This window comes from Pteropus vampyrus, unplaced genomic scaffold, assembly GCF_000151845.1.
Source record: "Pteropus vampyrus isolate Shadow unplaced genomic scaffold, Pvam_2.0 Scaffold1069, whole genome shotgun sequence".
Classification (NCBI taxonomy): Eukaryota; Metazoa; Chordata; class Mammalia; order Chiroptera; family Pteropodidae; genus Pteropus; species Pteropus vampyrus.
The window spans coordinates 175,409-198,351 of NW_011889850.1; the positions used below are offsets into that span (position 1 = coordinate 175,409).

At 34.8% G+C, this 22,943-nt stretch overlaps 1 pseudogene; it reads right to left on the reverse strand.

Annotated features, from left to right (window-relative positions):
* Positions 1 to 21,976: 21,976 nt before the first annotated feature.
* LOC105310090 lies at positions 21,977 to 22,328 on the reverse strand (annotated as a pseudogene).
* Between the last annotated feature and the right edge of the window lie 615 nt (positions 22,329 to 22,943).

The following is a 22,943-nucleotide window of genomic DNA, read 5'->3' on the forward strand; positions in this document are numbered from 1 at the left end:
GGACTCTCTGCGCTTCCTGGACTTTTATGTCTATTTCCTCCACCAAGTTAGGGAATTTTTCAGTCATTATTTCTTCAAATAAATTCTGAATTCTTTTCTTTCATTCTTCTCTTTCTGGTACCCCTATGAGGCAAATGCCAGTATGCTTGATGTTGTTCCAGAGGTCCCTTAAACTATCCTCATTTTTTTTTAAATTTTAATTTCTTTTTGCTGTTCCAATTTGGCATTTTCTGCTACCTCATCTTCTCAATCACCAATTCGATACTCTGCTTGATCTCACCTGCTATTGATTCCTTCTAGTGTACTCTTTATCTCAGTTTTGTATTCTTCACTTCTGGCTCATTTTTTTTTTTATGGTTTCATGTTCTTTTTTATGCTTGCTATCAATTGATGAAGTTCTCACTAAATTTCTTAAGCATCCCTTTAACCACTGTTTTGAACTCTGCATCTGGAAAATGGCTTGCCTCCATTTCATTTATTTCTTTTTCTGTAGTTTCCTTTTATATCATTTGGGGCATGACCCCCCCTTACCCCCACCATTTTGGCAGCCTTTTTTTTTTTTTTTTTTTACATATTAAGTAGATATCCTATGTCTTCCAGTCTTGGCAGGATGGCCTTATATAAGTAGGTGTCTTGTGAAGCCCACTGTTGCAGTATCCCTGGTCACCTGAGGCAGTTCCAGGAGTGTCCCTTTCATGAGTTTGTGTGCACTCTTGTTGTAGTTGAGCTTTTGTTGCTGTTACCATGTCAGTGGGTGGAATTAAACCTTGGCTGTGAGTATTGACCATGACCACATTCTATGAGCTGCTGTGTGGTGTTTGACCTCCCTGAGTGGAATTCACCCCAGTGGGCTCAGGTGCCAGCTGAGACAACTCTTTGGGCATGACACTTGTCGGGCTAAGCTGGTTGTGTTCTGTTATTGTTTGCTACCAGCCACAGGGTGTGCTGGTTTCGGTGCCTCTCGAAAGTGGCTCCTGTGTAGACCAAAGTCAGCCACTGCTTGTGATGTGTCTGGTAGGAACTTCAAAGCAATGTATGTTTGATTACTACCTTGCTGGACCTGGAGGTACGTGGGAGAACCCACACTGTGAATTGTGACCAGCCATCACCAGTACTGGGCTTTCAGCAGCTCAGCATTAAGTTTTGGAACCCCAAGGTCTGCCACTGCCTGCCAGCTGTCCATAAGGTTCAGCTGCTGAAAGAGCCTTGGGTGGTAAGGGTTGTATGGCAATTGTGTGGGGCGGTGTCTCAGGAGTCACCAGCATGAGACAAGTAGTGTCCAACGGGTTAATGAAGATTTCATTTAATGCTAGTTCTGAGACCACTCCACAAAAGGCTCAGAGCACACCAAGACCAGCTTCTGCCTAACTGGATCCCCCAAATTGTCCACAAAATAGTGCAATGTGGTCCAACATTGGCTGCCTGCAGGCTGCTGAAACAGCCTCCAGAGTTGTGTGAGTTGGGTCTCATTGAGTCATCAGTGTGGGGCAAGTTGTATTCAACAGCTTAATGCAGATTCACATTTACATCAGTGTTGAGCCTTGGGCTGCTCTGCAAAAGTCTCAAAGCCCACTGAAGCCAGCCACCATGCACCTGGGGTTCATGGACCCACAAGAGTTTTTCATGAAAAACTGAAGCACAGTTAACAAGGGCTGCCTGACAGCCACAAAGTAATCTCTGGTTTTGTGCAAGTTGGGTGGGGCGGAGTCTCAGAGAGTCAACATGGTGAAGTGAGGCTCACCAGGCTAATGAAATTTGAGATTTGGCCATGTCGGAGGACAGCTGAACACAGGTAAGATAGCACCTGTCTACTGGCTACAACAGGAAGAGGGTTCAACACAGGGACAATGGCAGCTTTCTCTCCAACTCTTGCTCTGAGGTCACACAACTCAGTCTCTCTCTGTATGTCTCTGTCACCTCCCCAACTGCTATCCCTCCACCGAAGCCCAGTGTGAGTACCTGGGAGTGAGAGTCTGTGCATGGGCCCTTTAAGTGGATGCCTGTGTTTCCAGCTGCCTTCTGTTTCTCCCAGATAGGCAGAATTCTGGCTGATTTTCGCAGCAAGTTGTTGTAGATGCTGCTCTTATCAGTACTGGTATTACAAAATGGGGAGCCTGATGTGGGGCTAGGATTTCTCACTCTTCAGGGGGTACCTCTGCAGCCAGCATATTTCTCCCAATTCTGGACCGCCACACATGGGTGTGGGGCCAGCCCATTTTTCATCTCTGCCCCTCCTACCAGTCTTGAGGTGGCTTCTTTGTCACATCCTTAGTTATAGGACTACTGTTCATCTAGTCTTTGGATGGTTTTCCAAGTTGATCATTCTATATTTTAGTTGTAATTTTAATATGGTCATGAGAGGAGGCAAGCACATCATTTACCTACTTCACTATCTTGACTGGAATTCTGTATGCCTTTTTTTTTTTGACAAAAATAAGATTTATTTAAACTACATTTTAGAAAGAGATGGGCCACACCCCTGTATGCCTTTTATTTGGAGATTTTTAAACCCATTTATGCTTAATGTTATTACTAATAATAAAAACTTTACACTTGCCATTTTGCTTATTTTCTATATGATTTATATATTTTTGTTCTAAGTTTCTTTATTACTCCCTTCTTTTTGTAAATAGACAATTTTCTCATGTATCTTTTTAATTCTCTTGTTCTTATTTATTCTATATTTTGAGTTATTTTCTTTTTGGTTGCTCTGAGGTATACAACTTACATCTTTATTTATTGCAATGTAGTTTAGATTAATATCAACTTAATGTCAGTAGATACAAAAACTTTGCTCTTGTATTGGTTCATCTTCCTACTTATGTTAATATTGTTACAAATCATATCTTTATTCATTCTGCGCCTATTAACATAGATTTGTAATTGTTTGTTCATTTGTCTTTTAAAACAAATTGGAATAAAGAGGATTTATAAATGAAAATATATTAATAACAACTTTTATATTTTCATACGTAGTTGTATTTGCTGGTATTTTTTATTTCCTTGTATGGATTTGAGTCACTTCATTCTTTTATTTTATCCTGAAGTATTGTATTTAACATATCTTGTAGGACAATTTTACTATGGAGATGTACTATGTTTTATTTATCACAGATTTTCTTAATTTCTCCTTCATCTCCATAACATAATAATTGTACTTAGCAGGAATTATAGAATGAAGTATTTCTACTTATTCTTCTTAGAATTGGAAGCACTATGTTTTATTTTCTATATAAGTGCTCTGCCTACATTTATACATCTTACGTCTAAATAAAGAACTTTTAGGTTTAGTGATGTCACTAAGATAGTGACAAGAAAAACTAAAAACCATTCATGAGCAAGACATCACTGAGAAAAATCTTAGAACATGAGAGTGAGGCTGAAGAAGCCTACTGCGCGAAAGAGACCTAAACGGATTGTGTTAAAATTGTGGCAGGAGTTGTTACATGCTAACAACATTGCCCTTTTCCAAGAGCATTATAGCAACACACAAGTCTCCCTTGTACTTACAGTTCTTCCAGTGGAGAAAGATAGCCCAGGGTGGACATCCATTAACCCTAGTGTTGTGGGTAACTTTTTAGTAGTCCAACTCCTGTATTCCTCATGGGGATTATGTGAGAATTTGCAGGGCTTGACCACTAGGAATTGGATTGTGATGAAGAAGGGGGGAAGTGCTTTCAACAACCAGTATTTGGATCTTGAAAGACTGAGGTCATACCTGCAGCACCCAAGTTGTAGTCTCAACCAATGGCTCTTTTATCTAGAGAGCCAAGATTAGAGAATTCAATTGGGTTCAAATCTGCCTCATGTGGGGCTCAGGTGGGGTGCTAACTCATAGCCCCACCCACTGCTGAATATAGCTCCTAGCCTCATCTGACCAGAAAGCCTGAACTGATCACCTGGATAACTGCATATCTTTCAAAAATCAAAAATTTCTCAACAAATAAAAGCTTAGGATCAGATGGCTTTATGTGTGAATTTTATCATTTAAAGAATAATTAATGCCATTTTTTCTCAAACTCTTGAAAAAAGATCAGATTTGTTGTCACCAGAGGTGGTAGGTATGCATTAGAGGAATTGGTTGAAGATAGCCAAAAGGTATAAACTTTCAATTATAAGATAAATAAGTACAAGGGATATAATGTAAAATATGACTACACTTAAAACTGTTGTATGGTATATTTGAAAGTTACTACTAAGAGTAAATTCTTAAAGGTTTTCATCTCAGGGAAAAAAACATTTTTATTTTTTACGTATCATAAGAGATGATGGATGTTAACTAAAATTACTTTTGGTAATCATTTCACAAGTTGTAAGTCAAGTCTATATACTGTACACCTTAAACTTATGCAGTGTTGTATGTCAATCATATCTCAATGAAACTAATGAAAAAATAATTTTTTATGACATAGTTTTTGTAATTTATATAATTTTTATATTCACTCTCTACATTGGAAAATATCAAATACCATTGTGAGTTTACAATTGGGAGTCTAATGATACCAGGAACAGAGAATATTCTAAAATATTGGTTCCTAAGCAAAACTTCTTTCTAACATACTAAGAGAAGTCAGAACAATCTTCCATAAAACAGCAAGTCTATTCAAGTAACCTCATTAAGAATGTATAGAGATATAAACAACATATCTGGTTTTCAATATTTATTAAGCATTGAAATATGCCTAATCTTATTAACAAATGGAATCATCACTCATTATATAGTTAGGAATTTAACTTACAGGTTGAAAGACATTCACTCTCTTTATGTGACCTTATGTATATGTTATACATTTAAATTTTTGTTTCTTTTATTACTTTCCCTTTGATGATATTAAGAAGTTCCAGTGCAATTTTGGAAAATAAATTATTCCTGAGATATTGAAAAATATTGTAGAATAAGTGCATATCATATTATGGTTAAAAGTAGATAGATGTAGTAAGATAAATAAAATATTACTGGCTGGAAATTGTTAGTTTTTAATGCTTTTACTTTTTGTCTAATGTTTATATGAACATATGTTACATTTATACTGAGAATATGTAACAAAAATAATATGTCATCTGCCTCAAAAAAGTAGGCATACTGTATTTTTTTCACAAAATTACTTTTTTGTTGTTTTTTTTGCTGGTGTTACTAATCTGGTTTAGGTAGCTTTATACAATTGTAAAAGTAGCATAGAAATCTTAAAACAATCAATTTAGCAAGGATAGTGTGTTGTTATCCTTCAACATTTCTCAACTGTCCTAAAAAGATAAAATACTTATTTTGTTTTCTGTCAGTGAAAATTGCACCTAGGTAATTTTAATATTATATTTGTGCCTAGAATGCATTAATTGAAATATTATGTTAGACACTTCTGTGAAGGACTAAGTGCTAGCTTAATATTGACCGTAAGAGAAAAGCAATGAGCACATTCATAATAATGAATCTTGGTTGCATGTCAGTTGTAAAACCTATTTGTTTAAAGAATATATTCTTACATCATTATAGTCATTAATTGAAGATGTTAAAAAATTCCTTATACTTTAAATTTCAAAAAGGAATGCAAACTAAGCCAGTATTTTCTTTTACCAATAACTTTAACCAAGGCATAGTATTGTCTTCTTACTAAATGAGTATCTTTCACAGTGGAAATACATGTGAACAGAACTATGATTCATAATGTACTAATTTTTCTTCTTTATCATGGATATTAACTATGTGGTGTTTGGCTTTAACGTGTTTATCCATTTATTTGAGTCAAGAGTTCTTTACATTTAACTTTCCGATTTTTTCTTGCTTGTTTTCCTGACCTCATTGTATTATTTTTCTTCATTTGTGTTTTGCCTGATAAGAGAAGCTACTTATGCTCTTCTCTTGTGTAGGTGTTTTTGAATTTATATCATTTCCTGGCACACGCTGTTTCCAGAACTGTTTATGACTGTGGTTTTACCAAATGATTTGGAAACCGTCAAATTCCTTTGATATTTCAATTTTAAAAATGTGTTTACATAAAATTGCAAAGGAATAATCTTATATTTTAACTATTCCTTTGTAATACAAATTTATTTGCTCAAGAAAAACAAAATAAAAATTTACAATCACTGAATTATTTGTAAACAACTCCCCTATGCTTAAAATTCAAACTCCAAATTTTAATCTTACCCAATTTTATTCTTTTACTTTGCCATGTCTTTGCAATCAAAGTTCTTGCTAAATAAATATTTGTTGAATGCTTGATTAATGTAAAATCAGTCACTGTGGTCCATGTATGTGTGTGGGTACGCATGCAATATTTTGGAGCAATATTGTTTTTTTCTAACACTTTAGGTTATTTTTACATAGTTTAATAATTATAAGCTTGATTTCCAACTGTATGAAGGCCTCTATTTGAGACTTGTTCTAAGACTCAAAAACGTATGGAGTGGACTTGGATTTAGTCTCCATCAGCTCCCATTGCCTTGCGACAGGACTGTGTTCCTCCTTAACAAGGCCTCTATGGTCCTTATAGGCATGGGTCTTTGCACAATTTCACTTAGCATATTACTCTCTAGGTCCATCCATGTTGTCACGAATGGTAAGATTTCATTCTTTTTTATTGCTGAGTAATAGTCCATTGTGTGTGTGTGTGTGTGTGTGTGTGTGTGTGTGTACAATTCATTGGCATTTAGTACATTTACATTATTGAGCAAAGATTTCAACAGTTTCATTCCAGAACAATTTTGTCATCACAAAAATAAACCCCTAAACCATTAAGCAATCACTCTCCATTCTTCTCCTTCAGCCCCTGAAAAACAATAATCTGCTTTCTGATTCCATTTATATGAAATGTCCAGAATAGAGAAATCCATTTATTGTGGATTTCTCTATTCTGGACATTTCATATAAATGGAATCATACACTCTGTGGCCTTTTGTGTCTGTTTTTTTTTTTAATTTTCGAAGTTCATCTATATTGTAGCACATATCATTACCTCATTACTTTTCATGAGTAAACAATTTTCCATTGTACGAGTATGCTGCATTTTGCTTATATATTCATCAGTTGATAGACATTTGGGTTGTTTTCCACCTTTGGCTACTGTTAATAGTATTGCTGTGAATATTCATGTACAAGGTTTTTTTGAACACCTCTTCTCAATTTTCTTGGTTGCTGCAAATCTTCAACCATTTCTTGGATATCTGAGAATCTTGTTCCTCACAATTTCTGCTTATTTTTCAATGTCTCTCTTAGAGAGCAAGAGCTTGGAGCTACCTACTCTGCCATTATGCTGATGTTGCTCAGCAATAACTATTGTGTTAATAGATTGTAATTATTTTAACTTTCCTTGCTTTCCTAGAATAAATCTCACTTGCCAAAGAGTAGTGATATTTAAACTCTATGAATAGTATTTGTTAATATTTTATTTTAAAAAGTCGCATTAATACTCATAAATGAAATTTGTATCTAATTTTCTGTTTTTTATTATATTTATTAGTTTCTGGTATCAATGTTATAATGAGTTTATAAAAAGAATTGAGAGTCTTTTTTTCTGGGTCTGGAAATGTTTAAATAGTATAAAAGTTATTAGTCCACTGAAGAGTTTAAATAAGTCTCTAATAACAACATTCGCACATGGCATCTTTGTGGGCACATTTCTTTGACTGCTTTCTTTTTTGTCCCCATTCTTCTTAGTTTATTTGGGTTTTCTACCTTATTTTAAGCCAATTATGAACATTTATATTTTCTAGAAAAGTTTTCATTTTTTTTATGTAGAGAAAATTATAGAAGTTATGTTTTTATATATTTTGTAAGTTACTGTGTATCTGTGGTTTAATGTCCTGTTTTCATTAAAATTTGTAAATATATATTTTCTCCCATTTATCTAGTGTAGTGCATTTTCCCCAAATATCAACTCTTGGCTTTCACTGTCACTTTAAATTTGTTTTCCATTTAATTGATTTGTATTTTTATTAATGAATTAAACATCAGTCCTTAAGTTTTCTTAGAGTTATTTGTTGTTATAGTTCTAACATCTTATTTTTTTTGCATGCAAGTATCAAAATACATTTAATTGTGCCACAACAATAGATATTCTCTTCACAAAAAGCATATGAATCATCTTGCACTCATGAAATTAGATGGTGATAAACAGATGCATGTTTAATAACACTAGGAGTGTCTTCACTGCCTGCCCTTTTTTTCTTTTGTCTTTTAAAAAAAAATTATTTATTTTTATTTTGATGACATTAGTTAATGAAATCCAGTAAGTTTCAGGTGTACTATTCAACAGTAACTTACTGGAGATATATATATATATATATATATATATATATATAGTCCTTCTACCAACCTAAACTCTTTAGGTGTATGCCTGTTAGGTATATTGGAGTCATCAATTTAAGGGAATCGGAATACAGAGAGCTCAAGTTTCACAGTGAACTCTTTATGAAGACTTTTAAAAAAATATTCTTTGGTCAAATGTAACATGCAAAGTATAATAATTCCTTATAACTGGAGTGAAATTGCTCTGTATTCCAATTTTAATGTGAGGAACCCTAAAGCAATGTTTATGACATCCCTTATCAAATCCTATTTGGGGACAAATGTAATTAATAGCAAGTTATGGTAATAGTGTGTTGCTACATTAATTGTATACTTGGGCCATTATGAACAAACTCAATATCTGTGAGGACTTGGAACAATGTGCTGGCTATGAGAACTTCATAATTTAGAAAAATACAGAGTGTTTTAGACTTTACTCATTTCGTTCTTAAAAGTTTCATGGTATAAGCCTATGACAAGATGTTAAAAGAAAAAAATCTTACTCTGAAGAAAAATTTAGTGAGTAAACTTCTATAGTCTCGAAAACATCTCATGCTTTACTTTTCAAAATTATATTTGAATTACAAAAGTACTACATAGTATAAAATCAAACAATACCAAATATATAGAAGAAAAAGTGTAAGTCTCATTTTACCTCCCTCTAATCTGAATCCGCCCCTCAGAGGCAACCATTTTTAAAAGTTTGGAATCTATCTATCCACATATATACACACATGTATAAATAGTGTGAGCTTTTTCCCACTTAAACTACACATTTTATTCAATGATTTGCTTTCTTTACTAATTGTTAAAACAGAGACATTTTTCTATGTCAGTACATCCAGCTACTCCTTTATCCTTTCTCAAAATCGCATAATTTTGCAGTGTGAATATCTCCATAATGTATTTAACCATGTCCTCTTGGTGAGCACTTAGAATATTACAAATATTTTATCTTTTACCAACCATGAAGCAAAGAACATTCTCATACAGTATCAATTTAGAATATTGTAAAAAAAAAGTCACCTCACAGAAGTAATGGCTATTAAACCTCAAACGAGTTCTCCCTGCTTAAGCCTTCCTGCTTAAACAGGAGAAAAAATGCATGAAGATGCCTACAGGAGCACTTTTAGGTAGCATTCTTATGATAATGACAGTGAAGAGAATAATGATGTTAACTGATATTTAGTGAGTACCTATGTGAAACGCATTTTACATTTATAAACTTATTTACTTGTCACAAAAGCCCTATGAGATAGCCACCATTATATTTCACTAATTCTAAGATTTATATCTTTTCATATTCTAACACCTCTGAAATCAAGATGAGCATCAGTTTATTTGAAATTGATTTTTCTTCCATAGTGAAACAAATAATAATAGTGTATTTTACTACTGATTGGATTTGATAATATATAGTATCAATCTCATTTCACAGACGAATAAACTGAGCTTCAGAGAAAGTTAAGTATCCTGTCCAAAATCATACAGAAAGTAAATGGCAGAGATGGAATTCTTATCCAGGCAATCTGACTTGAATCTGTGCTTTTAAATATTCTCCCTGGAGTATGTCAGGAAGACAAATGTTGAGCTCCAATTCACCACACACACACACACACACACACACACACACACACACACACACGCATCAAAATTTAACACTGGTACAACTGTCCAGTGGATTTAGAAATGATATTTACTTATACTCGTAATTTTCCAATTTTCTATATTGAACTAGTTTTTTTTTTTAACTTATGGGAAGTCCTGAAGTCATACAAAAGTAAAGAATAGTAATAATGAACTCCTTCATGTTCCCATCACCAGCTTTAACAGTTTTCAATTCATTTATTCCTTAATCCATCAGACAACAATTATTTTCATGAAAATCTCAGATATATTATTCCACATGTAAATATTTCTGAATAATCTGTAAAGATAAAGATTCTTTTAAATAATAACCATGATACTATTACCACATGTAAAATTAATAATACCATCAAATATTCAGTGTTCATGTACCACACTGTTATTTCAAACTGCTGCAATTAACACATATGTGTGTATATGTTTTCATTTCTATTAGTAATCCTGTTGGATAAATTCCTACAAGTAGTATTTCTAGGCCAAAGAGCAACAAATTTTCAAGTCTGTTACAGAAGCCAAAGTGCCTAACAATAAATTGTTTTATTAATTTACACTTTTAACAACATTGTAATTGAGAGCCAGTTTTCCCAAACCCTGCACAACAGTGAGCATAAATATTTTTTTCCATCCCTGTCAATCTTAATATGCTGTCCTTTTTATCATGTGTGTTTATTAGTGAAGTTAAGTGACTTTTCAAATGTTTACTGGCCATGTGTGAATTGCTACTTCTGAATTTTTGCCTACTTTTCCACATTTTCAACAGCTCTTTGTACCTGTCGGGAAGGTCAATAGACAACTGGCTCAGGTATCAAACTACTTACAGGTTCTGGAAAAAGAAAACATGTAACCAGGAAAAAAAAGATGAACGAAAATAAAGAGGAAAGAGTGAGTGAGAAAAGACAATCAAAACAGGACCTGCGTGTCTCATGGTACTCCCACAACCTGCGCTTGTCCTGTTCTTCACGCCTGTTATATCTCCAGCCCTCACCTTCAGCTGCCCGCTGGTCAGATGAACGTCTCTCTTGAAAAAAGAATCAGAATCATAAAGATCTGGGCCCTTGCTCATCTTCCCTTGCTGACTCTACCAGGTGTTCAAATCTAACTTACCACGCAGTCCCCTTTATCCTGCTCCCTGCCACTCTCCACTTCACCAAGGTCTGTGCCCTTGACCACAGGATCCAAATTTTCCTGTAGGCTCCAGCCCACCCTGGCGGCCCGTCCAGTGCCCAAAGGTCTCAACCAGGGCAGTTTGCTGACCTCCCTTCAACACTCAAGCTCCCACAGCACCCACTGGAAGCACAGATCCCAGCTCAGGTCAGGTTTCCTGTACCTAGTTCATGTCCAGAGGTTTCCACGTGACTTCATTTCCATGGAAATGGTTCCTTCCTCCCGGATGTAACCATCCCAAAGAATGGAGAGAATGCTTCTCTCAGCTAAACCACAAACAGCCATGACCAGTGAAATGTAGAATAGCCTGCTGAAAGTTTTGTCTATTTCTATGTCATTAAGCTGGGAGTTATAAAGAAAAGAATGAGCATGTGTTATTTTTGTAATTATATCAACAAAGAGAAAATAAATAATAATGAATACATTAAAAAGAATTGTAAATATAGGAAAACCCTATGATAATAGCATCATATGTAGCTTTGGAAATATATAATGTTTTATAAGAAGGGTCATGACAATGTGAAAATGTCAGTTCAGACTTCAAGCAAGTAGTATTATTGTTAGGGGTCTTAGGTGAACCTGATATTCTAAGCACTCCTATTAGAAAGACAGAGCTGCTGTATGTTGCAGGAGTGTCAGAGTTAACCAAGACCAAGAAATTCTTGTGACCAGTCATAAAGTCAAGTTCCTGAAGCAAGAAATAGAGAAAGCTGGGCAGATCAGAAATTAGGAGACTCAGACTTTACAGTAAGATTAAATTCAGGGATGTTGAAGCCATGCAGCTTTGGTTAGAATTCAGCTCTGTTCTTTGAGCTTGTGACCTTTGGCAAGTTACTTAACTTTTCTGTGCCTGAGTTTCTTCAATGGTTAGTTACTTGTTGTAAAGATTAAATTAAATATTAATATTTATAAGGCATTTAAAGCAATGTTTGGCAAGCAGGAAGTCCTATGTTTGTTAAATAAATAGGTAAAATATGGGACACAGACAAAGAACTAAAATGTGCCAGAGCAGATCTGTTAGCCACATTTAGTAATGGGAACCACATGAGTAAACTTTGTTGAGTTCATTTCTATGGATCCAATAAAGCCTTTGTCACTCATATAAAGTCCAGAGTTGACCAACTCCACCAGCATAAGAAGAGTCACACCTGGCTATCGGAATCAATGTTTGATATCGAGGTGGGGAAAACCAAGCAAATAACCCCACTTATACAACTATGGTCTTATGAGGTCCATTTCTGTCTTTCTCTGTTAAACTTTAAGCAAACACAAAATGATCAACCACCTAAGTAGGGAGAGAGTACAAGAAGACCTTGGATATGATGAAAATGCAGCACGTCTGACACATGGTAAGATCACAGATATTTTTAAAGGTCAGATCTTTAGAACAGATCTGATGTCTCAGAAGTCCCTTCTCAGAAGCTTATGGTGCTCTATAAATAAGTAACAGATGTCCCCCGAACATTCCTTATTATAGGGTTTAGTTGTCTAAAATTTTCAAACACAGCACTTTCTGTCTCTAACCCCCTACTCACCCCACTTTGGGGCAGAGTATCATTTTAGTTAAGGTAAATGAAGACAGTTAAAGACAAAATGCTCTCCTAAGATAAAAAGGCTCCAGCCATTGACTCAAAAGAAATAGCGTCTAAGTTTACTAATAAGAGGGTAGAACAAAGGGATAGCAATTATTCGGGGACTTTCATAAGAAAATTAGCCCTTGAGGTCTACACTGTACAGTATAGTTGACCACTAGCCAGAGGTGACTATTCAGCACTTGAAATGTGGCTAGTCCAACTTGAGATGGGCTATAAGTGTAAAATAAATTCCAGATTTCTCAGGCTGAGTACAATAACAGATGTAAAACATATAATTCATAAATTCCTTTTTATATTAATTACATGTAGGAATGATAATACTTTGGAAGTAGTGTATTAAAATATATTATAAAATTAATTTTGCATATTACTTTGTACTTTTTAAATATGGCTACTAGAAAATTTTAAATTACAAATATGGCTCACATTACATTTTTATTAGACAGAATGCCTCTAGGATCTAAGGTGTATCTAACTATGGATACTATAGATCAAATCTACAATTGCAAAAGTAGAGAGTGCACATGTCAATAAATGTACAAGATGATCAAATGAACTGTGAAAAAATATATTAGAATATCAATTTTTATTTTTCATCTCATCTTTTATAATGTTTGTGTTTTATAATAGAATACAAAAATGTGTGTTATATATACATATATGCACATATATTACATGTGTACGTATATACTTTTTTTGACTAAGGTGAAAGAACCTTTCTTAACCATATAAGCTCCTTCCTGAATTAGGACTTTTTCACCTAATATTCCTTTTGCCTGAAATGCCTGTCTCTAGAACTTTGAAAAGTTGACTCTATTTTGAGTTCTGTGTCTTGGTTCAAACATCACCCAGTGAGGATTTATCCCTAATCTTCTAACCTTATGCAATCATTGCAGTCATTCTGTATCATATTTTCTCATCGCCCTGTTCTATTTTCTTTATAACTGCTTCTCTCTGAAATGTTCTTGCTTATTTATTTACTTAAATATAAACTGAAAATCATTCATAATACTCTTTTTTTTTGTTCCACTAAGGACCATTTTAGAAGAAAAAACACAGGAAGTGGAGGCAGACAGACCAGAGTGTGTAGTTCATATTAAGAGAATTCAGAGTCATAAATTTATTATGTAATTTAATCTTGACCAGAGGAAATTTAATCGGGTCGCTGAATGGGTTCTCTATCACAGCATAAGTGTACCTTAAGCATCGGTCCTAAACCTCTAAGTGCACTGGTAATGCTAATTTAGCACTCAGAAAGAAGGTTTCCTGTGTAGCTGGCATAAAGATTTCAGGGATTAGAAAGGAATTTTTTCGCATTATTTCTAGTGTGAAAAAAGTACCAAATACCTGACCTTTAAGATGCTTATAGATCTTACAGTTGGAGTATTTACCTTATTGTAATTGTCTCCTCGCCTTCCCTTGGAGAGGATCCTTTTGGCTAAAGTCTTTCTTTACCTAAATCTGGATTTGTTTTAATTGATGCCCCCAAAATAGGATTTGCCACAACCTTTGATATTTGTCATTTTATAAATACACTACATCCTTAATGGACCAATTACCCATCATCATTGATATTGTCATTGGCAGGTGGTAAAAGAAAACATTTGCTTTTCAGAAACAGTAAAACACTACCCGAGGTCAGAAACATGGTGAGCGATAGATGTTCCTGGTTCTCTCCCCTTGAAACAACAATAAGTTTAACATTTAAAACTCAACAAAAAAAAAATACCAAAATTGCACACCAGCACGTCTGCTTATGGGATCTGCACATAAGAGCTAACACAGGTCAGAAACCTGGGTGTCAGGCGGTAGACTGGGAGAAATAAAGTAACGGCTTCTCGCAGCCACCGGAGATCCCGGTAGCAGGTGGGGGAGGGAAGAAGGTGCAGTGCATTCCCTGAACATACTGCCTGGAAGTGCAGGGAGCTCCACGTGGCTGGTGGCAGGACCCAGTCATCAGAACAGAAAGCAGAGAAAAAAGACGTCAGAGAAACAACAGTTGATTTTTACCAGCTGTGGTTGGAAAACCGAGGCTGAGCTACAGTTCCCAACACTCAACTCAAAGGGGCCCTCCCACCATATCCTTCAAGACCAAACATTGTGGAGCCCCAGGGGAATCTGAGGAAACGCTACCAAAACTGTCGCTAATACTGACAGGGACTCAGACTGAGGGTAGCGAGGGTGATTAAACATCTACAAATTTTTAAAAGGCAGTATTAAGGTTTCATATAAAGCAGGGATTCGAGAGGCTTAGATGCCATCTCCTGGAAAATAAAAGAAAAATGCCTTCTTTGCAACAGGCTAAAGAGAGTTCTTTATATAAGAAATCTTCTTTCTGGAAAAAAGGAGAATACACTTCCATTAATGCCCAGGCAGAGAAATAGTCCATTAAACACCATGAACAACCAAAGTGACAAGGCGTCTCAGAAAGAAAGAGAAAAATCTCCAGAAAAATAAGTTTACAGACATAGAAATAAGTGACTTAAATGACAGAGAATTCAGGATGGTACTTCTGAAAAAAACTCAATGATCGGAAACGAATCACATCAACAATTTCATGAATTAAAAAAAGCAACTAGATGAGCAGAAAGAGTTCTTTAGCAAGGAGATTGAAACACTCAAAAAGAACAGAATAGACCTTCTGGAGATAAAGAACACACTGCAAGAGCAGAAAAATGAAATAGCAATCTTGGGAAAGAGTCAACTAAATGGAGGAAAGGATCAGCGATATCGAAGACCAAAATCTAGAAATAAATCAGGACTTGGCGGAAACATGGCTGAGTGAGAGATGTTCCCAGATCTCTCTGCTTGAAACAACAATAAGCTGAACATCTAAAACGCAACAAAAACACCCAAACTGCACACCAGCACGTCTGAGTGTGGGATCTGCACACTCAGAGTTACAACAAGAGTTATCACAACAAGAGTTACCACAGGTCAGAACCTCGGATGTCCGGCGGTGGACTGGAGAAATAAAGACTGCGTGTCCGGCTCACGCAGCCACCGGAGCTCCCTATAGGAAGAGGGAGAGGGATGAAGGTGCGGGAACTTCCCTGAACAGCCCTGCCTGGGACTGCTGTGAGCAACTCGTGCTGGATGGAAAGGCACAGTCATTCAGGGTAGAAGACAGAGAAGCGGGACGGGACCGCAGAGACACAACAGTTGATTTTTACCATCCCCGGTTGCAAAACTGAGGCTGAGACACAGCCCTCAACTTCCAATCCAGAGGGCTCCTCCTCTCATACCCTCTGAGATCGATCACCACGAAGCCCCAAGGGAATCTTAGCAAATGCTGCTGAGACTGTCACTGACATTGAAAGAGACTGAAACTGAGGACAGCGAGCCTATTAAATATCTGCAAGTATTTTTTAAAAAGGCATTTTAAGGCTTTATATAAAGCAGAGATCCAAGAGGCTTAGACACCACCTACTGGAAACCAAAAGAAAAGTGCCTTCTTCGCAACAGGCTAAAGAGAGATCTTTATATAATAAATATTTTTCTTAGGAAAAAAAAAAGCAGAATACATTTCCATTAAGGCCCAAGTGGAGAAATAATTCCTTAAACACCATGAACAACCAAGGTGACAAGGCATCTCAAAAAGAAAGCAAAAAATATTCAGAGAATAAGTTTACAGACATAGAAATATGCAACTTAAATGACAGAGAATTCAGGATGGTACGTCTGGAAAAACTCAGTGAGCAAACTATGTAAAGGATAGTTCTATATAGTTCTATACATATATATATATATGTATATATATATATATATACATATATATATATATGTATATATATATAGACCTCATGTATATATATATATGTATAGAACTATATAGAACTATCCTTTACATAGTCATAATGGTAACCACCCACCAAAGATTCAGAACTGAAGTATATAACATAAACCAAGAAGAACCCGAGGAAAAGCCCACAAAACGAACCAAAACAAAGAAAACAGAAACACAAGGACAAGGAAGCAATGGAAACACTGAGCTACCAGAAAGCAAAAGTTAAAATGACTATTAGAAGACCTCATGTATCAATAATCACCCTAAATGTAAATGGACTGAACTCAGCAATAAAAAGGCACAGAGTTGCAGAATGGATCAAAAAACAAAATCCAATCATATGTTGCTTCCAGAAGACAGATCTCAGCACCAAAGACAAATATAGACTCAAAGTGAAAGGGTGGAAAATGATATTTCAAGCAAATGGCATTCAGAAAAATGTGCCAGTAGCAGTACTAATATCAGATGAAATAGGCTTAAGAAAAAAAAAGGTAAAGAAAGATACTGAGGGACACTTCATAATGATAAATGGAATCATGCATCAAGAAGACATACACTTATTAATACCTATGCTCCCAATCGGGGAGCCTCAAAATATATAAAGCAATTGCTAACAGAACTAAAGGGAGAAACAGACCAAAACAATATTGTAGTAGGGGACTAAAATACCCCATTGTCAGATATGGACAGATCATCCAAACAGAAAATCAATAAGGAAATAACATCCTTAAAGGACACATTAGACCAACTGGACATAATTGACATTTACAGCACCTTCCATCCCAAAACAATTGCTTATACATGATACTCTAGTGCACAGAGAACGTTCTCAAGGATTGACATCATACTAGGACACAAGGATAGCCTCAGCAAAGAACGTTGAAATCATATCAACCATATTCTCTGATCATAATGCTTTGAAACTAGAGATCAACTGCAGAAAGAAAGCGGGAAGAACCACAAATACATGAATATGCAATAACATACTACTGAAGAATAACTGGGTCAGAAAAAAAATAAAAGGAGTGATGAGGAGATACATAAAAATGAATGATAATGATAGTACAACATATCAAAAATTTTGGGACATGGCAAAAGCGGTCATAAGAGGAAAGTTCATATCACTACAGGTCGATCTCCAAAAACAAGAACAAGCTCAAATAAGCAACCTAATGCTTCATCTTAAAAAATAACTAGAAAAGGAAGAACAAATGAAGCCTAAAGCCAGCAGAAGAAAAGAAATAATCAAAATTAGAACAGAAATAAATGAAAATGAAAACAGATATGGACAGATCAAACAAAACAAAACAAAACAAAACAAAACAAAAAAAATGGGAAAAAACAAACGCAAAAAAGAGCTTGTTCTTTGAGAAGGATAAAAAAAATTGACAATCACATGGCTAGACTCACTAAAGAAAAAAGAGAAAGGACACAAATAAACAAAATCTGGGATGAAAGAGGAGAAAGGATGATTGATATCACAGAAATACAAAGGATCATACAAGAATACTATAAAAAATATATGACAACAAATTTAATAAGCAAGAAGAAATGGACCAGTACTTAGAAAAATATAACCTTCCTAGACAGAATCAAGATCTGGACAATCTAAATAGACCGATCAGCAGTATGGAAATTGAAACAATCATCAAAAACCTACCAAAAAGTAAAAGTCCAGGACTAGATGGCTTTACTAGTGAATTCTACCAAATATTCAAAGAAGATTTAATACGTATTTTTTTTAAACTCTTCCAAAATATTGAAGAGGTGGCAATACTTCCAAACCATTTTATGAGGACAGTATTACTCTGATACGAAAATCTGGTAAGGATAATGCAAAACAAGAAAACTACAGACCAATATCTTTGATGAACACAGATGCAAAAATACTAAATAAGATACTAGTGAACCAAATACAGCAACATATTAAAAAGATTATACACCACGATCAAGTAGGCTTTATCTCAGAGGCACAAGGATGATTCAACATATGCAAATCATTTAAAGTGATAGACCACATAAACAAATTTAAAAATAAGAATCATATGACTACATCAATAGATGCAGGAAAAGCCTTCGACAAGATACGGCATACATTTATGATCAAAACATTTAGTAAAATCGGTATAGAAGGAAAGAACCTTACCATAATAAAGGCTATATATAACAAATCCTCAGCCAACATTATACTTAATGGTGAAAAACTAAAAACCTTCCCTCTAAGATCAGGAACAAGGCAAGGCTGTCCACTCTCCTCACTCTTATTCAGTATAACATCGGAGGTCCTTGCGAGTGTAATCAGACTAAAGAAATAGGATTCAAATAGGAAACGAAGAAGTCAAACTGTTACTATTTGCGGATGACATGATTCTCTATATAGAAAACCCTAAAGACTCCACAAGAACACTACTAGAAACAATAAGTAAATACAGTAAAGTTTCTGATTACAAAATCAACGTTCAAAAATCCACAGTGTTCCTATACTCTAACAACAAAATGTCAGAAAAAGAAGTGGAGAAAATAATTCTTTTCACAATTGGAATAAATTTAACAAAATACCTAGGAATAAATTTAATGAAAAACGTGAAGGACTTATATAATGAAAACTTCAAGATTTTATTAAAAGAAATCGAAGCAGATACAAAGTAATGGAAAGATATTCCTTGTTCTTGAATGGGAAGAATCAACATAGTTAAAATGACCACATTGCCTAAAGCATTATACTATTTAATGCAATCTCCATCAAAATACAATCAGCATTTTTTAAATAAATAGAACAAAAATCATCAGATTTGCATGGAAGCACAAAAGACCCCACAATTGCCAAAGCTATCCTGAGAAAAAAGAATGAAGCTGGAGGCATCACTCTGCCTGACTTCAAATTATACTACAAAGCGACAGTAATCAAAACGGCATGGTTTGGCACCAAAACAGACACACCGACCAGTGGAACAGAATAAAGAGTCCGGAAGTAAACCCATATTTACATATAATTTTCAGCAAATAATTTGCGACAAAAAAGCCAAAAACATACAGTGGAGAAAGGAAAGCCTCTTCAATAAATGGTGCTGGGAAAACTGGAAAGCCACCTGCAAAAGAATGAAACTAGATTGTTGTTTATCACCACACACCAAAATTAACTCAAAATGGATTAAGGAGCTGAATATAATACCTGAAACAATAAAATACATAAAAGAAAACATAGAAACTAAACTCAAGGACTTTGGACTAAAAGAGAATTTTATTAATTTTACCTCAAAAGCAATGGAAGTAAAAGCTAAAATAAATGAATGGGACTACATCAACCTAAAAAAAACTTCTGCTCAGCAAAAGAAATCATCAACAAGGTAAAGAGAGAGCCATCCAAATGGGAAAATATATTTGCAAGCAACACTTCCAATAAGGGCCTAATATCCAAAATATACAAAGAACTCATATAACTCAATAACAACAACAATAAAAAAGAAATGATCCAATAAAAAAATGGGGAGCAGACCTGAACAGACACTTCTCCCTAGAGGACATACAAATGGCCAACAAATATTTGAAAAGATGCACAACATAGCTAGCTATTAGGGAAATGCAAATCAAAACCACAATGAGATACCATCTCACACGTATTAAAATCACTATCATCAACAGGACAATTAATAACAAATGTTGGAGAAATTGCAGAGAAAAAGGAACTCTCATATACTACTGGTGGGACTGCAATTGGTACAGCCACTATGGAAAACAGTATGGACGTTCCTCAAAAAACTAAGAATTGATATACCATATGATCCAGCATTCCCTCTACTGGGTATTTACCCCAAAGTCTTGAAAACTCATACTAGAAAAATTATTTGTACACCGATGTCCATAGCACCATTATTCACAGAGGCCAGGACATAGAAACAACCGAAGTGTCCTACGATAGATGATTTGTTAAAGAAGTGGTGGCACATATATACAATGGAATATTACTCAGCCATAAGAAGAGATGAAATACTGCCATTTGTGACAACATGGCTGGACCTTGAGATAATCATGCTAAATGAAATAAGCCAGACAGAAAAGTTGAAAATTACCTGATATCACTTATATGTGGAATATAACCCTAAAAGCAACAAATGAGCTGGACACACAAACAGAAAATCATGGGCATGGACTGTAGACTAGTGGTTACCAGAGGGAAGGGGTGGCGGAGGAAGGGAGGTAGAAGGGGTAAAGGGGATCAAATATAGGGGGCTAGGAGAAGAGCAAATTGGGTAAAGGGGATCAAATATATGGTAGCTGAAAGAAATTGGACTTTGCGTGATAAACACACAATAGAATGTACAGATGTCAAATTATAATGTACAGCTGAAAACTATATAATTATATTAACCAATGTTACTCCAATAAACTTAATTAAAAAAAAAAGAAACTAACAAAAATCTTAAACAATCTCACCTTATACATAAAGGTAATAAAAAAGGAAGAAGAAACAATGCCTAGTGTCACTAGAAGTGAAATAATAAAGATAATGAAATAATAATGGAAATAAATGAAAAATAGTAAATATCAATGAAACTGAAAACTAGTATTTTGAAAAGATAAAGAAAATTGATAAATCTTTAACCAGACTCATTGAGAGAGAGGACTCAAAATTTTAAAATCAGAAAATAAAAAGAAGTTACAACTGACTGCACAGAAATTCAAAAGTTCATAAGAAAATACTATGAGTAATTAATTATGTGTAAACAAATCAAACAATTTGGAAGAAATGGATAAATTTCTGGAAACATACTATCTTCAAGATTGAAACAAGAATAAACAATATCTGAAGGAGCTGATTTCTACATACAAAATCGAATTGATAATCAAAAATCTCCCGACAAACAAAAGTTCTGGATCACATGGCTTCAAAGGTGACTTTTACCAAACATTCAAAGAATTAACACATATCATTTTCATACTGTTCCAGAGAAATTAAAGAGAAATGAAGGCTCCTCAGCTCATTTTACAAGGACACCATTATCCTGATTCCGAAACCAGAGGAACGACATTAGAGATAAAACAAAACAAAACAAACAAACAAACAAAAACACAAAAAATAGATCAATATCTTTAATGAACATACATGCAAAAATCCTCAATAAAATATTAGCAAACTGAATTCAGAAATGCATTATAAAGATCATACTTTATGATCGAGTGAGATTTAATTCTGGGATGCAAGGTTGGTTCTATATCTGCAAGTCATTTAACATGATCCACCACATAAATAAAATGAAGGATAAAAATTATATGATCATATCAATAGATGTAGAAGTGTTTGACAAAATCTAACGTCCATTTATAATAAAACCTCTCAGCAAAGTGGAAATGGAGGAAGCATACCTCAACATAATAAAGACCATGCATGACAAACCTATAACTAATATCATATGCAATGGGGAAATGCTAAAAGCATTTTCTTTAAGTTCAGGAATAAGACAAGGATGCCCACTTTCATCACTTTTTTTGTTGTTGTTGTTGTTACATAAATTAACCCATTTATTATAGGCTAGCAATATTTCAAATTGTGGAACATCTACTGGTCTTTCAGTTTCTTCAGTCTTCTGATGGCAGACTTTACTGTGACAGCAGAAGTGGTGTTGTAGGTCCAGGCACCACCAGCTACTGTTTTCATGCAGAAACCACAGTGCCATCTCCCCACAGCTCTTCTCTTCATCTTGGTTTTGCCACAGAAAGAGCAAGTGTACTTGGCATGTTAACTCATTTCAATTTTCTTCACCATTTTCCTGAGGGAGGCGCCATAACAGGTCCTGCATTTCCCATTGATTCCAACCTTCTTGGTGCATTTAGCCATGTTGCCATCAACTAGGTCAGAACCCACAGAGCCCACTTTCATCACTTTTATTAAATATAGTATTAGAAGCCTAGACACAGCAATGAGTCAAGAAAAAATAATGGCATCCCAGTTGGAAAAGAAGAAGTAAAACTGTCATTATTTACAGATGACATAACATTATTTATAGAAAACCCTAAAAATTCCACCAAAAATGATTAGAACTGATAAGTGAATTCAGTAAAATAACAGGATACAGAATTAATATTCAGAAACGGGTTGTATTTTTATACACCAATAACGAAGTATTGGAAAGAGAAATTTAAAAAGCAAAGCCATCTACAATTACATCGGAAAATAATAAAATACCTATGAATACATTTGACCTATATTCGGAAAACTATAAGACTTTGAAGAAAGAAGTTGAAGGAGATACCAATAATGGAAGTATATACCATGCTCATGAGTAAGAAGAGTTAACATCATCAAAATGTCCATGCTATCATATCAAAAGCAAGCTATAGATTTAATGCAATTCATATCAAAATACCAATGGCATTGTCCACAGATCCTGAAGAAATAATTCTAAAATTTATACAGACCCACAAAAGACCCCAAATAGCCACAATACTCTTGAGAAAAAATAAAGTT